The 15238-nt window shown below is 45.7% G+C and overlaps 10 non-coding genes across 10 annotated transcripts; 6 read left to right on the top strand and 4 right to left on the bottom strand.

Moving 5' to 3' along the window:
* Positions 1–202: 202 nt before the first annotated feature.
* Positions 203–366, top strand: LOC135032329 (U1 spliceosomal RNA). The gene has a single exon (XR_010227871.1). It is a non-coding gene; the product is annotated as a U1 spliceosomal RNA (small nuclear RNA).
* Positions 367–518: 152 nt separating this feature from the next.
* Positions 519–681, top strand: LOC135032226 (U1 spliceosomal RNA). The gene has a single exon (XR_010227774.1). It is a non-coding gene; the product is annotated as a U1 spliceosomal RNA (small nuclear RNA).
* Positions 682–1352: 671 nt separating this feature from the next.
* LOC135032322 (U1 spliceosomal RNA) lies at positions 1353–1516 on the top strand. Its single transcript, XR_010227864.1, has one exon. It is a non-coding gene; the product is annotated as a U1 spliceosomal RNA (small nuclear RNA).
* Positions 1517–1668: 152 nt separating this feature from the next.
* LOC135032249 (U1 spliceosomal RNA) lies at positions 1669–1831 on the top strand. The gene has a single exon (XR_010227795.1). It is a non-coding gene; the product is annotated as a U1 spliceosomal RNA (small nuclear RNA).
* Positions 1832–2502: 671 nt separating this feature from the next.
* On the top strand, positions 2503–2666 carry LOC135032327 (U1 spliceosomal RNA). Its single transcript, XR_010227869.1, has one exon. It is a non-coding gene; the product is annotated as a U1 spliceosomal RNA (small nuclear RNA).
* Positions 2667–9255: 6589 nt separating this feature from the next.
* On the bottom strand, positions 9256–9371 carry LOC135032299 (U5 spliceosomal RNA). Its single transcript, XR_010227841.1, has one exon. It is a non-coding gene; the product is annotated as a U5 spliceosomal RNA (small nuclear RNA).
* Positions 9372–9646: 275 nt separating this feature from the next.
* On the bottom strand, positions 9647–9762 carry LOC135032267 (U5 spliceosomal RNA). The gene has a single exon (XR_010227810.1). It is a non-coding gene; the product is annotated as a U5 spliceosomal RNA (small nuclear RNA).
* A 286-nt stretch (positions 9763–10048) lies between these two features.
* Positions 10049–10164, bottom strand: LOC135032289 (U5 spliceosomal RNA). The gene has a single exon (XR_010227831.1). It is a non-coding gene; the product is annotated as a U5 spliceosomal RNA (small nuclear RNA).
* A 270-nt stretch (positions 10165–10434) lies between these two features.
* On the bottom strand, positions 10435–10550 carry LOC135032284 (U5 spliceosomal RNA). Its single transcript, XR_010227826.1, has one exon. It is a non-coding gene; the product is annotated as a U5 spliceosomal RNA (small nuclear RNA).
* Positions 10551–10694: 144 nt separating this feature from the next.
* LOC135032191 (U1 spliceosomal RNA) lies at positions 10695–10858 on the top strand. The gene has a single exon (XR_010227744.1). It is a non-coding gene; the product is annotated as a U1 spliceosomal RNA (small nuclear RNA).
* Positions 10859–15238: the final 4380 nt, after the last annotated feature.

Below are 15238 nucleotides of genomic sequence, written 5' to 3'. Positions count from 1 at the left end.
ACTAGTTGTTGCATTTGGTTTGTTGTTTGGGGGTGCTTCAGTATTAGGCAGCCTTCTGCTCTCCCATGTTCATCTGAAAATATGTGTTCTCCCTGCAGTTGTTGTCCCCAGATGAGAGTTCCCTTGTGCTGCCTCAGTTGAATCTCCTTTACTTGACAGAGATGTGCCTGAGCAGCGGCCCTCCCCAGCCCTATCCCAAATCATACTTATTTTGCATAGGAGATACCATGGTCATAAAGATTGTTCTCCCAGGGTGAGGTTCATTCATTGCATTCTGGGTATGCTGACCCCTGTGATTTCCCCAAATGTGGGAAACTCAACTGCATTATTTGTGGTAGTGGGGGACTGTGTTTGTGTTTTCCTCTGGTCAGCTCTGGTAAAAGTCAGATTTCTTTGTCTCAGATCTTCCTCTAGCCTTGTTCTTCTTTCGAGAGTTCCATTGTGCTGCCTCAGTTTGATCTCCTTCACTTGACAGGGGGGTACCCGAGCAGCGACCCTCCCCAGCTCTAGCCCAACTCCTACATACCTGCCAGGTGAGATACTATGATCATGAAGGTGCTTCTCCCAGGGCAAGGCTCACCCATTGCACTCTGGGTGTGCTGCTCCTGTGATTTCCCCAAATGTGGGAAACTTGACTGCATAATTTGTGTTTCCCCTGGTCGGCTCTCGTATAATTCAGATCTCTTTGTCTCAGGTCTCTCTCCAGCCTAGTTTGCTGTCTGTTTCCACTTCTCTTTTCTTGAGCCGCTGCCTTCTATGCCCTTGTGCACTCTCCTGACTTCACCTGTCTGCTTACTTTGTGCCTTCCAACGCACAATGCAAACTACAGGTAGTGCTGCAGGGCCAACACCCTTTTACTTGCCTTACAGAGCAGCTCTGGAGCTGTTACAGTGCCCAGCTGCTGCAAGAAATCAGCTTGAATGCTTCAGGGGCTGGGGCATAGCCAACATGAGCCCCACACCGACGGAGGGTGGAGGTGTTTAATGCTAACTAAGGGTCATCCAAGCGCCGCAAAAGGCCGCCATGCCCTGCATACCCCTTTTCTCTTTTCATATGCAGATGAGGGTTCCAGCCAACTTTGGCCCACTGCTTGGATGACATCACCGTATGCAAATCCGTCTTCTGCAGACCTTTTCCCAGGAATGCTTGTACTAGTTGTTGCATTTGGTTTGTTGTTTGGGGGTGCTTCAGTATTAGGCAGCCTTCTGCTCTCCCATGTTCATCTGAAAATATGTGTTCTCCCTGCAGTTGTTGTCCCCAGATGAGAGTTCCCTTGTGCTGCCTCAGTTGAATCTCCTTTACTTGACAGAGATGTGCCTGAGCAGCGGCCCTCCCCAGCCCTATCCCAAATCATACTTATTTTGCATAGGAGATACAATTGTCATGAAGATTGTTCTCCCAGGGTGAAGTTCATTCATTGCATTCTGGGTATGCTGACTCCTGTGATTTCCCCAAATGTGGGAAACTCGACTGCATTATTTGTGGTAGTGGGGGACTGTGTTTGTGCTTTCCTCTGGTCAGCTCTGGTAAAAGTCAGATTTCTTTGTCTCAGATCTTCCTCTAGCCTTGTTCTTTTTTCGAGAGTTTCCTTGTGCTGCCTCAGTTGGATCTCCTTCACTTGACAGGGGGGTGCCCGAACAGCGACCCTCCCCAGCTCTAGCCCAACTCCTACTTACCTGCCAGGTGAGATACTATGATCAGGAAGGTGCTTCTCCCAGGGCAAGGCTCACCCAATGCACTCTGGGTGTGCTGCTCCTACGATTTCCCCAAATGTGGGACACTTGATTACATAATTTGTGTTTCCTCTGGTCGGCTCTCGTATAATTCAGATCTCTTTGTCTCAGTACTCTCTCCAGCCTAGTTTGCTGTCTGTTTCCACTTCTCTTTTCTTGAGCCGCTCCCTTCTATGCCCTTGTGCACTCTCCTGACTTCTCCCGTCTGCTTACTTTGTGCCTTCCAACGCACAATGCAAACTACAGGTAGTGCTGCAGGGCCCACACCCTTTTACTTGCTTTACAGAGCAGCTCTGGAGCTGTTACAGTGCCCAGCTGCTGCAAGAAATCAGCTTGAATGCTTCAGGGGCTGGGGCATAGCCAACATGAGCCCCACACCGAAGGAAGGTGGAGGTGTTTAATGCGAACTAGGGGTCATCCAAGCGCCGCAAAAGGCCGCCATGCCCTGCACACCCCTTTTTTATTTTCATATGCAGACGAGGGTTGAAGCCAACTTTGACCCACTGCTTGGATGACATCACCATATGCAAATCCATCTGCTGCAGGCCTTCCCCCAGGAATGCTTGCACTAGTAGTTGCATTTGATTTGTTGTTTGGGGGTGCTTCAGTATTAGGCAGCCTTCTGCCCTCCCATGTTCATCTGAAAATATGTGTTCTCCCTGCAGTTGTTGTCCCCAGATGAGAGTTCCCTTGTGTTGCCTCAGTTGAATCTCCTTTACTTGACAGAGATGTGCCTGAGCAGCGGCCCTCCCCAGCCCTATCCCAAATCATACTTATTTTGCATAGGAGATACCATGGTCATGAAGATTCTTCTCCCAGGGTGAGGTTCATTCATTGCACTCTGGGTATGCTGACCCCTGTGATTTCCCCAAATGTGGGAAACTCGACTGCATTATTTGTAGTAGTGGGGGACTGCGTTTGTGCTTTCCTCTGGTCAGCTCTGGTAAAAGTCAGATTTCTTTGTCTCAGATCTTCCTCTAGCCTTGTTCTTCTTTCGAGAGTTCCCTTGTGCTGCCTCAGTTGGATCTCCTTCACTTGACAGGGGGTGCCCGAGCAGCAATCCTCCACAGCTCTAGCCCAACTCCTACTTACCTGCCAGGTGAGATACTATGATCTTCACTGTTAGGGCAATCAGGATGTGGAATTCCCTGCCAGGGAAGGTGGTAATGGCGGACTCTGTAATTGGATTTAAAAAAGGAATGGATACATTTCTGAATGAAAAAGCTATCCAAGGTTATAATACTTAAAATATCAACATGGTTAATCCGGGGGTAACATGAGTTATAGTAGCTAACTAGTCATAAAACATTATTCAGCAAGTATGTAGAATCATCACAACTTAAAACAGGTTGAACACGATGGGCAATTTGCCTCTATTCAACCTCAAAAACTATGTTACTATATGTTACTATATTACTATGTTACTGTAGTATACAGAACACCACAATGTAATGAGCAGTGATAGTGAGCACTGATGAGGATACTAGAACTGACACTGAGCAGCAAGATGCAGCACTGGACTATTAGTAATGTACTGTAGTATGCTGAGCACCACAATGCAGCACAAGACAATGAGCAGTGATACTGAGCACTGATGAGGATACTACTGAGAACTGACACTGAGCAGGAGAGACACACTACTAGTATTACTGAGCAGCAATAAGTAACCACTGATACTGAGCACTGATATTGAGATTTCCACTGAGAGAACATAGCCACGTCCTCTCCGCTCTCTCTTCAATGCACGAGTAAAAATGGCGGCAACGCGCAGCTCTTTATATGGAATCCGAATCTCGCGAGAATCCGACAGCGGGATGATGACATTTTTCCTTGTTCAGGTTTTCCGAGTCAGGCGGGAACAACCGAGCCTGCCTCGGACCAGTGTAAACCACGTGGAGTTCGTCGGGAATTCGGTTCTCGGAGAACCGAACCCGCTCCTCTCTACCTTATACCCATCAATTTTTTTATTTTCAATCTAAGCCCCTGCAGTTTTCTGTAAGCATCTGCTTCGCTATGATGATCAACAAGTCACAAGGGCAAACACTCAGGGCTTGAGGCGTAGATCTTAGGACCAGCTGCTACAAGCATGGCAGAGGTGTCACTATCACTGGTGACACCCAGAGAGGTGGCGAGGGAGATTGTAATGCAGTGCGCGCAGATAAGCAGTGCAATGGTAAAAAGGAGGCATGGTTTCATAGGTAGGGGCGTGGCCTGGTGGCCTGAATCTACATTTTGTTGCTCCGGGTGTCCCGGGGGTTGGGGGCTGCACCCGGGGACTAGTGTGTGTGCGGTGCTGGCTCCTGCACAGTGACAGGGCATGGCCACCCAGCATGACGCCTCCATTCTTGACCATGCTGTAATTGCAGTCGCACTGCAGTTCAGCGTGATCATAAAAAATGGTGTAGCCTCCTGCTGGTGCAGACTGTATGTGCGCGCAGGAAGCCGCCACCATTTTTGTGATCACAGCGGCTGAATGTGATGTCATACAGCCGCTGTGACCACGCCCCCTGTGTCTCCTCCGTTGCAGACCCCATTTTGAAGCCTTGCCCCCGCACCGCTCCATCCCTGACTTGGAAATGGAGTGTTGCTGACCCCCCTCTCCCCCCCCCGCCCCGATTGACAGGCAGAGGCGATCGCATTCTCTGCGGGGTGCCGCAGAAAATGCAGGCACATGCGTATGCTGTTAGCAAATTTTGCAGTTGGATCGCTTATTGTGATTGCATTCCAACCTGAATCAGGCCCTATTACCTATCACAATGCGCTGCGGGCAGTACAAAATTGGGTTAATATAGGAGTAAAACTCCCAGACCTGTGCTCCTTAACTGTACCTGGTGGCTAGTGGAGCGGCTGCCCAGTAATCAGTGTCCACGCCAGTGCGCACACGGTCCACCCCCTACGGCCACGCTCCCCTTCATCAGCGGCCTCGTGATCCGGAAGGGCGGTGTGTGTGTGACTGACCTTAGGAAGAAACTGGAGCCTCCGCTGCAGTGACCCAGCAACCAGGGCACGGGAGTATACAGCGCCGCTGGGAGTGATGAAGCTGCAGTAAAGATGTCTGTTAGACCTAGCCTGCTGCAGCCCTTGTAGATTCTCATAAAACAAGTTCTTCTTTTCTTGTCAAAATTAATAGCTAAGAATAGGCTGCCTGAGGCAGGCCCCTGTTAAGTGGCCTGCTACTGAAGGCACCAACTACAAACTGAGCTCCCTGTTCATGGAAGCGGGGTTATAGAGGAGGATGCGCTGAGCATCTTGGGAACAGTCAAAAGCTTTGAGCCGGTTGGTGCCTCAGATCAAGATCCTACTCTACACCCCAATGTGAATCCTTGTGGAGTCCAGTGTACCCCACAGAAGAAATTAATGTGTCACACCCATTGGCAGCAACCTTAGAATAGCTGCTGACGGGCACAATTGAGAAAGGAAGGGGGGGGGGGGACATTTGAATCCAGCACATAGATGCAATTCAAATATGTAATTTGTACCTTCCTATTTTAAAATATAATGGATGAACCTCACCCTGTGAGAACAATCTTCATGATCAAGAGATCTCATATGCAAAATAAGTATGAGTTGGGATAGGGCTGGGGAGGAGATTCAACTGAGGACGCACAAGGGAACTCTCGTCTGGGGACACCAACTGCAGGGAGACCACATCTGTTCAGATGAACATGGGAGGGTGGAAGGCTGCCTAATATTGAAGCACCATCAAATATCAAACCATATGCAACAACTAGTACAAGCATTCCTGGGGGAAGGTCTGCAGAAGACGGATTTGCATACGGTGATGTCATCCAAGATGTGGGCCAAAGTTGGCTGGAACCCTCATCTGCATATGAAAAGAGAAAAGGGGCATGCAGGGCATGGCGGCCTTTTGCGGTGCTTGGATGACCCCTAGTTCGCATTAAACACCCCCACCCTCCTTTGGTGTGGGGCTCATGTTGGCCATGCCCCATCCCCTGAAGCATTCAAGCTGATTTCTTGCAGCAGCTGGGCACTGTAACAGCTCCAGAGCTGTTCTGTAAGGCAAGTAAAAGGGTGTGGGCCCTGCAGCACCACCTGTAGTTCGCATTGTGCGTTGGAAGGCACAAAGTAAGCAGACGGGAGGAGAAGTCAGGATAGTGCGCAAGGGCATCCTTTTCTCTTAGTCCGTAGAGGATGCTGGGGTCACATTAAGAACCATGGGGTATAGACGGGATCCGCAAGAGACATGGGCACTTTAAGACTTTCAAAGGGTGTGAACTGGCTCCTCCCTCTATGCCCCTCCTCCAGACTCCAGTTATAGGAACTGTGCCCAGGGAGACGGACATTTCGAGGAAAGGATTTATTGTTAAACTAAGGTGAGCATCTTACCAGCTCACACCTTAAGCATGCCGCAGAACGTGGCATTCAACAGAACACAAGCCAACGGCATGAACAATTGCAGCAAAAAGCTGACCAGAACCATAACATAACATGTGTATAACCACAAGTAATAACTGCAGACACAGTATGGACTGGGACGGGTGCCCAGCATCCTCTACGGACTAAGAGAAAAGGATTTACCAGTAGGTATTAAAATCCTATTTTCTCATACGACCTAGAGGATGCTGGGGTCACATTAAGAACCATGGGGTTATACCAAAGCTCTTGAACGGGTGGGAGAGTGCGTACGACTCTGCAGCACCGAATGACCCAACTTGAGGTTATCATCAGCCAAGGTATCAAACTTGTAAAACTTAGCAAAAGTGTTTACTAAATAGCTGCTCGACAAAGTTGCAATGCCGAGACTCCCCGACCAGCTGCCCAGGATGAACCCACCTTTCTAGTAGAATGGGTCTTCACCTAATTCAGTAATGGCAATCCTGCCATGGAATGAGCATGCTGAATCTTACCACAGATCCAGCGCATAATGGTCTACATGGAAGCAGGACACCCAATCCTGTTGGGAGCATACAGGACAAACAGAGCCTCTGTTTTCCTAATCTGAACCGTTCTGGTGACATAAATTTTCAAAGTTCTGACCACAGCCAGAGACTTTGACTCAACGAAGGTGTCAGTGGCCAAAGGCACCATGTGGAAAGATGAACCACCTTCGGCAGAAATTGTTGACGTGTCCTCAATTCTGCTCTATCTTCATGAAAGATCAAATAAAGGCTCTTGTGATACTGCATGGTTTGTACTGTTTTCCATGTGCTCCCAGATCTTTCAAGCAAGTAGCATGGTCAAGAAAGTTCTGTTTGAAAAGAAACAACATTTACTGTCATTGTTATAGAATTTGGGAGAAAAAACAAGAAGAAATCTGCACTGTTGACGCACTGGACAGAATGAATGAATCATAAAATATAACCTTTATTAAGTATGTATTAAAATTGGATAAATATTAATATTATTATCCCAAACTGCAGTGAAACATAAATGTTAAAATCACAGAACTAACATACATGTGCATAAGAAGAATAAAGAGATGTGAAAAAAAGGTTTAAAAAGCGTGTCCGTGTGTGATTATTTTTGAAGGCACAACCCTGGCGGGGTTGTTTATATAGATATATATGTTGCTAATAATCACTTTCTAGCGTAATGTTATTAAATAGCTGTTAGTATCTATGTCGTCAGGTACCACTGGGTCGTATCCTATATACTCCCTTCACTCAATAGGGGTTACCTCCCGGGAAGCCATCCCCATTGGCGAATTTGTGGGGGTGATTGAGTATAACCGGTAAGCTAACCTCCAATTTGTGGGGTGCTTAGGTAGATGGGGATCACTTATTTCTCTGTGTCCCCTAAGACTATATTCCTAAATTCAATACCACAGGGGGATAGCTTTCTATATCGGATAAGGAATCACTTGATAGGGAAATCTCTATGGATCATGGAAAGATCATATTTATTAATATCCAAACTAAAAAAATGATGAATAGCTTTAATTTAGCTGTTTAGATATAGTTAATTGGCGAGATATACCAACAGGTGCGGTTGCCTTAAGGAATATGGCAATTCCAATATAAATAGCAGCCCTCCTTCATATAATCAGCCAGATCTTATTAAATCTGGTCCAGATATAGCCGTTCAGATATACTTAATTGACAACATATATCAATCGGTGGGGTTGCCTTAAGGAATATAGCAATTCCAATTCTCATATAAATAGCAACCTTCCTTCATATATTCAGCCAGATCTTATTTAATCTGATCTAGGCGTAGGCAATAATGCTTTCCTTAGAGGTATAGCCACCTCAATTCTTATTAAGAAGCAAAGTGTCTGTCATAATGGTTTATCCAATTCATCTAAGAAATAATATATTCCATGTGTCAGAGATTCATTACTCTCTATTTACACTGTTAAAGAGTTAATTCTTATTATGTTACAGTGTAATGAAATTATCATATAGGGAGATGTGGCAATTCCATGTGCTATATATATAATAACCCTTAGTGGTCCAGATTCCACAATGAGGAATTTTCTTATAAACAGCTGAAACACACAGCTGTTTGACTGACTTCCAAATATATCTATCTCACTTTGTAACAGTCTTATGATAGAGAAACTGTTACATATTCGGTCACTTAGTTATCTAAAGGTAAACAGACTCAGTGTGAGGGTAATATAATATATCAAATGCGCTGTCAATAATCGTGGTAACTGGTGTAATAATGTGGTATATTGAGTATGCTAGTAAGGCATATAACTGCTCTCCAGCCTTTAAGTGTTACCAATCAATTTGTTACACTGTAAAGGATTTATGGTGTCCTGTTAGGACATGCAGCTGCTAGGCTGACTCAAAGATTTATCCATTTGTAACAATTATGTAACAGTTATATACATGTTACTGGTATTACATAGAAATAGTATGACACAGGCCAGCAGTCCCATGTGTCTAGATTCCACAATAGGAGATTTTCTTTGTCTTATAAACTGCTGGAACACACAGCTGCTAGACTGACTTCAAATATATATATTACTTTGTAACAGTCTTATAGTAAAGAGACTGTTACACACTGTCATTTAGTTATCTCAAGGTTAGCAGATTCTGTGTGAGGATAGTGTTCTTTTAGAACATGCAGCTGCTAGGCTGACTCATAGAAAATGTATCCATTTGTAACAAATGACACATACAGCATTAAATTAATATCTATAGCAGCCCATGTGACATCTCTACTCTTATCATAATTGTCTGGTTATTGCCAATCTGGACAGCAGGAGTGATATATATTCACTAGTCCCAATATCCCATCATATAAATATACCCACACTGATATACTTTCTTATCAAGAGTTATTAGTAGCTATCTGTATGCACTTTAGACATTGTAATTGCTAAGTGACATCATATCTAGTGTATTCCTTTCTTATAGCTCAGCTTCTATTCCCTATTAGTGGAGACTAACAGCTAACATCATAATCATATATTTTTGTTTTATAACATTTCACATGAGTCAAATACACGCGGACACGCCGTGCCCTACACATGTGTTTCACTGCATCTATGGCAACTTACATTAAAGCTAACAAGAAAGCACACTCGTTCTGTCTTTAAACTGATAAAAGAAACCCCAATAATATGGGGCATGCAAAAATTGAGATAAAACTCAGTTTTGCTCCTCTCCACGGAAATCTTTAATAAAAGGCGAAATATTTGTTAGTTCTGAAGAGAAACCAGAGCATGACCAAGATTTCACCTGTCGCCTGAGTGCCATGCCAGCAGTTCTCATTGAGCTCAAAGTGAGCACCCAATTTGAAAGAAAGAAAGCAGATTTCTCACCAGGCTTCCCCTAGCTATAAACATGGTTTGTACTCTTTTCCATGTGTTCCCAGATCTTTCAAGCAATTAGTATAGTCAAGAAAGTTCTGTTTGAAAAGAAACAAACATTTACTGTCATTTCTATGCAAATGAGCTTACATTAAAGCACACTCGTTCTATCTTTAAACAGATAAAATAAAACCCCAATAAGATGGGGCATGCAAAATTTGAGATAAAACTCAGTTTTGCTCCTCTCCACGGAAATCTTTAGTAAAAGGCGAAAGATTTGTTCGTTCTGAAGAGAAACCAGAGCATGACCAAGATTCCACCTGTCGCCTGAGTGCCATGCCAGCAGTCCTCATTCAGCTCAAAGTGAGCACCCAATTTGAAAGAAAGAAAGCAGATTTCTCACCAGGCTTCCCCTTGCTATAAGCATGGTTTGTACTCTTTTCCATGTGCTCCCAGATCTTTCAAGCAAGTAGCATGGTCAAGAAAGTTCTGTTTGAAAAGAAACAGACATTTACTATCATTGTTATACAAATAAACTTACATTAAAGCCAACAAGAAAGCACACTCGTTCTGTCTTTAAACTGATAAAAGAAACCCCAATAATATGGGGCATGCAAAAATTGAGATAAAACTCAGTTTTGCTCCTCTCCACGGAAATCTTTAATAAAAGGCGAAAGATTTGTTCATTCTGAAGAGAAACCAGAGCATGACCAAGATTCCACCTGTCGCCTGAGTGCCATGCCAGCAGTCCTCATTCAGATCAAAGTGAGCGCCCAATTTGAAAGAAAGCAGATTTCTCACCTGGCTTCTCCTTGCTATAAGCATGGTTTGTACTGTATTCCATGTGCTCCCAGATCTTTCAAGCAAGTAGCATGGTCAAGAAAGTTCTGTTTGAAAAGAAACAAACATTTACTGTAATTTCTATGCAAATGAGCTTTCATTAAAGCACACTCATTCTATCTTTAAACCGATAAAAGAAAATCCAAAAAGATGGGGCATGCAAAAATTGAGGTAAAACTCAGTTTTGCTCCTCTCCACGGAAATCTTTAGTAAAAGGCGAAAGATTTGTTCGTTCTGAAGAGAAACCAGAGCATGACCAAGATTTTCATCTGAAAATATGTGTTCTCCCTGCAGTTGTTGTCCCCAGATGAGAGTTCCCTTGTGCTGCCTCAGTTGAATCTCCTTTACTTGACAGAGATGTGCCTGAGCAGCGGCCCTCCCCAGCCCTATCCCAAATCATACTTATTTTGCATAGGAGATACCATGGTCATGAAGATTGTTCTCCCAGGGTGAGGTTCATTCATTGCATTCTGGGTATGCTGACCCCTGTGATTTCCCCAAATGTGGGAAACTCGACTGCATTATTTGTGGTAGTGGGGGACTGTGTTTGTGCTTTCCTCTGGTCAGCTCTGGTAAAAGTCAGATTTCTTTGTCTCAGATCTTCCTCTAGCCTTGTTCTTCTTTCGAGAGTTCCCTTGTGCTGCCTCAGTTGGATCTCCTTCACTTGACAGGGGGTGCCCGAGCAGCAATCCTCCACAGCTCTAGCCCAACTCCTACTTACCTGCCAGGTGAGATACTATGATCTTCACTGTTAGGGCAATCAGGATGTGGAATTCCCTGCCAGGGAAGGTGGTAATGGCGGACTCTGTAATTGGATTTAAAAAAGGAATGGATACATTTCTGAATGAAAAAGCTATCTAAGGTTATAATACTTAAAATATCAACATGGTTAATCCGGGGGTAACATGAGTTATAGTAGCTAACTAGTCATAAAACATTCAGCAAGTATGTAGAATCATCACAACTTAAAACAGGTTGAACACGATGGGCAATTTGCCTCTATTCAACCTCAAAAACTATGTTACTATATGTTACTATATTACTATGTTACTGTAGTATACAGAAAACCAAAATGCAATGAACAGTGATAGTGAGCACTGATGAGGATACTAGAACTGACACTGAGCAGCAAGATGCAGCACTGGACTATTAGTAATGTACTGTAGTATGCTGAGCACCACAATGCAGCACTGAGCACTGATGAGGATACTACTGAGAACTGACACTGAGCAGGAGAGACACACTACTAGTATTACTGAGCAGCAATAAGTAACCACTGATACTGAGCACTGATATTGAGATTTCCACTGAGAGAACATAGCCACGTCCGTTCCGCTCTCTCTTCAAAGCACGAGTAAAAATGGCGGCAACAAGCAGCTCTTTATATGGAATCCGAATCTCGCGAGAATCCGACAGCGGGATGATGACATTTTCCCTTGTTCAGGTTTTCCGAGTCAGGCGGGAACAACCGAGCCTGCCTCGGACCAGTGTAAACAACGTGGAGTTCGTGGGGAATTCGGTTCTCGGAGAACCGAACCCGCTCCTCTCTACCTTATACCCATCAATTTTTTTATTTTCAATCTAAGCCCCTGCAGTTTTCTGTAAGCATCTGCTTCGCTATGATGATCAACAAGTCACAAGGGCAAACACTCAGGGCTTGAGGCGTAGATCTTAGGACCAGCTGCTACAAGCATGGCAGAGGTGTCACTATCACTGGTGACACCCAGAGAGGTGGCGAGGGAGATTGTAATGCAGTGCGCGCAGATAAGCAGCGCAATGGTAAAAAGGAGGCATGGTTTCATAGGTAGGGGCGTGGCCTGGTGGCCTGTATCTACATTTTGTTGCTCCGGGTGTCCCGGGGGTTGGGGGCTGCACCCGGGGACTAGTGTGTGAGCAGTGCTGGCTCCTGCACAGTGAAAGGGCATGGCCACCCAGCATGACGCCTCCCTTCTTGACCATGCTGTAATTGCAGTCGCACTGCAGTTCAGCGTGATCATAAAAAATGGTGTAGCCTCCTGCTGGTGCAGACTGTATGTGCGCGCAGGAAGCCGCCACCATTTTTGTGATCACAGCGGCTGAATGTGATGTCATACAGCCGCTGTGACCACGCCCCCTGTGTCTCCTCCGTTGCAGACCCCATTTTGAAGCCTTGCCCCCGCACCGCTCCATCCCTGACTTGGAAATGGAGTGTTGCTGACCCACCTATCCCCCCCCCGCCCCGATTGACAGGCAGAGGCGATCGCATTCTCTGCGGGGTGCCGCAGAAAATGCAGGCACATGCGTATGCTCTTAGCAATTTTTGCAGTTGGATCGCTTATTGTGATTGCAATCCAACCTGAATCAGGCCCTATTACCTATCACAATGCGCTGCGGGCAGTACAAAATTGGGTTAATATAGGAGAAAAACCCCCAGACCTGTGCTCCTTAACTGTACCTGGTGGCTAGTGGAGCGGCTGCCCAGTAATCAGTGTCCACGCCAGTGCGCACACGGTCCACCCCCTACGGCCACGCTCCCCTTCATCAGCGGCCTCGTGATCCGGAAGGGTGGTGTGTGTGTGACTGACCTTAGGATGAAACCGGACCCTCCGCTGCAGTGACCCAGCAACCAGGGCACGGGAGTATACAGCGCCGCTGGGAGTGATGAAGCTGCAGTAAAGATGTCTATTAGACCTAGCCTGCTGCAGCCCTTGTAGATTCTCATAAAACAAGTTCTTCTTTTCTTGTCAAAATTTATAGCTAAGAATAGGCTGCCTGAGGCAGGCCCCTGTTAAGTGGCCTGCTACTGAAGGCACCAACTACAAACTGAGCTCCCTGTTCATGGAAGCGGGGTTATAGAGGAGAATGCACTGAGCATCTTGGGAACAGTCAAAAGCTTTGAGCCGGTTGGTGCCTCAGATCAAGATCCTACTCTACACCCCAATGTGAATCCTTGTGGAGTCCAGTGTACCCCACAGAAGAAATTAATGTGTCACACCCATTGGCAGCAACCTTAGAATAGCTGCTGACGGGCACAATTGAGAAAGGAAGGGGGGGGGGGACATTTGAATCCAGCACATAAATGCAATTCAAATATGTAATTTGTACCTTCCTATTTTAAAATATAATGGATGAACCTCACCCTGTGATAACAATCTTCATGATCAAGAGATCTCATATGCAAAATAAGTATGAGTTGGGATAGGGCTGGGGAGGGTGGCTGCTCGGGCAGCCCCTCCCCCGTCAAGTTAAGGAGATTCAACTGAGGAAGCACAAGGGAACTCTCGTCTGGGGACAACAACTGCAGGGAGACCACATCTTTTCAGATGAACATGGGAGGGCGGAAGGCTGCCTAATACTGAAGCACCATCAAATATCAAACCATATGCAACATCTAGTACAAGCCTTCCTGGGGGAAGGTCTGCAGCAGACGGATTTGCATACAGTGATGTTATTCAAGCAGTGGGCCAAAGTTGGCTGGAACCCTCATCTGCATATGAAAAGAGAAAAGGGGCGTGCAGGGCATGGCGGCCTTTTGCAGTGCTTGGATGACCCCTAGTTCTCATTAAACACCCCCACCCTCCTTTGGTGTGGGGCTCATGTTGGCCATGCCCCATCCCCTGAAGCATTCAAGCTGATTTCTTGCAGCAGCTGGGCACTGTAACAGCTCCAGAGCTGTTCTGTAAGGCAAGTAAAAGGGTGTGGGCCCTGCAGCACCACCTGTAGTTTGCATTGTGCGTTGGAAGGCACAAAGTAAGCAGACGGGAGGAGAAGTCAGGATAGTGCGCAAGGGCATCCTTTTCTCTTAGTCCGTAGAGGATGCTGGGGTCACATTAAGAACCATGGGGTATAGACGGGATCCGCAAGAGACATGGGCACTTTAAGACTATCAAAGGGTGTGAACTGGCTCCTCCCTCTATGCCCCTCCTCCAGACTCCAGTTATAGGAACTGTGCCCATGGAGACGGACATTTCGAGGAAAGGATTTATTGTTAAACTAAGGTGAGCATCTTACCAGCTCACACCTTAAGCATGCCGCAGAACGTGGCATTCAACAGAACACAAGCCAACGGCATGAACAATTGCAGCAAAAAGCTGACCAGAACCATAACACAACATGTGTATAACCACAAGTAATAACTGCAGACACAGTATGGACTGGGACGGGTGCCCAGCATCCTCTACAGACTAAGAGAAAAGGATTTACCGGTAGGTATTAAAATCCTATTTTCTCATACGACCTAGAGGATGCTGGGGTCACATTAAGAACCATGGGGTTATACCAAAGCTCTTGAACGGGTGGAAGAGTGCGTACGACTCTGCAGCACCGAATGACCCAACTTGAAGTTATCATCGGCCAAGGTATCAAACTTGTAAAACTTAGCAAAAGTGTTTACTAAATAGCTGCTCGGCAAAGTTGCAATGCCGAGACTCCCCGACCAGCTGCCCAGGATGAACCCACCTTTCTAGTAGAATGGGTCTTCACCTAATTCAGTAACGGCAATCCTGCCATGGAATGAGCATGCTGAATCTTACCACAGATCCAGCGCATAATGGTCTACATGGAAGCAGGACACCCAATCCTGTTGGGAGCATACAGGACAAACAGAGCCTCTGTTTTCCTAATCTGAACCGTTCTGGTGACATAAATTTTCAAAGTTCTGACCACAGCCAGAGACTTTGACTCAACGAAGGTGTCAGTGGCCAAAGGCACCATGTGGAAAGATGAACCACCTTCGGCAGAAATTGTTGACGTGTCCTCAATTCTGCTCTATCTTCATGAAAGATCAAATAAAGGCTCTTGTGATACTGCATGGTTTGTACTGTTTTCCATGTGCTCCCAGATCTTTCAAGCAAGTAGCATGGTCAAGAAAGTTCTGTTTGAAAAGAAACAAACATTTACTGTCATTGTTATGCAAATAAACTTACATTAAAGCTAACCAGAAAGCACACTCGTTCTGTCTTTA

This window comes from Pseudophryne corroboree, unplaced genomic scaffold (assembly GCF_028390025.1).
Source record: "Pseudophryne corroboree isolate aPseCor3 unplaced genomic scaffold, aPseCor3.hap2 scaffold_541, whole genome shotgun sequence".
Taxonomy (NCBI): Eukaryota; Metazoa; Chordata; class Amphibia; order Anura; family Myobatrachidae; genus Pseudophryne; species Pseudophryne corroboree.
The sequence above is the reverse complement of the archived record's forward strand: the minus strand, read 5'-3'. Positions and strand labels throughout refer to the sequence as shown.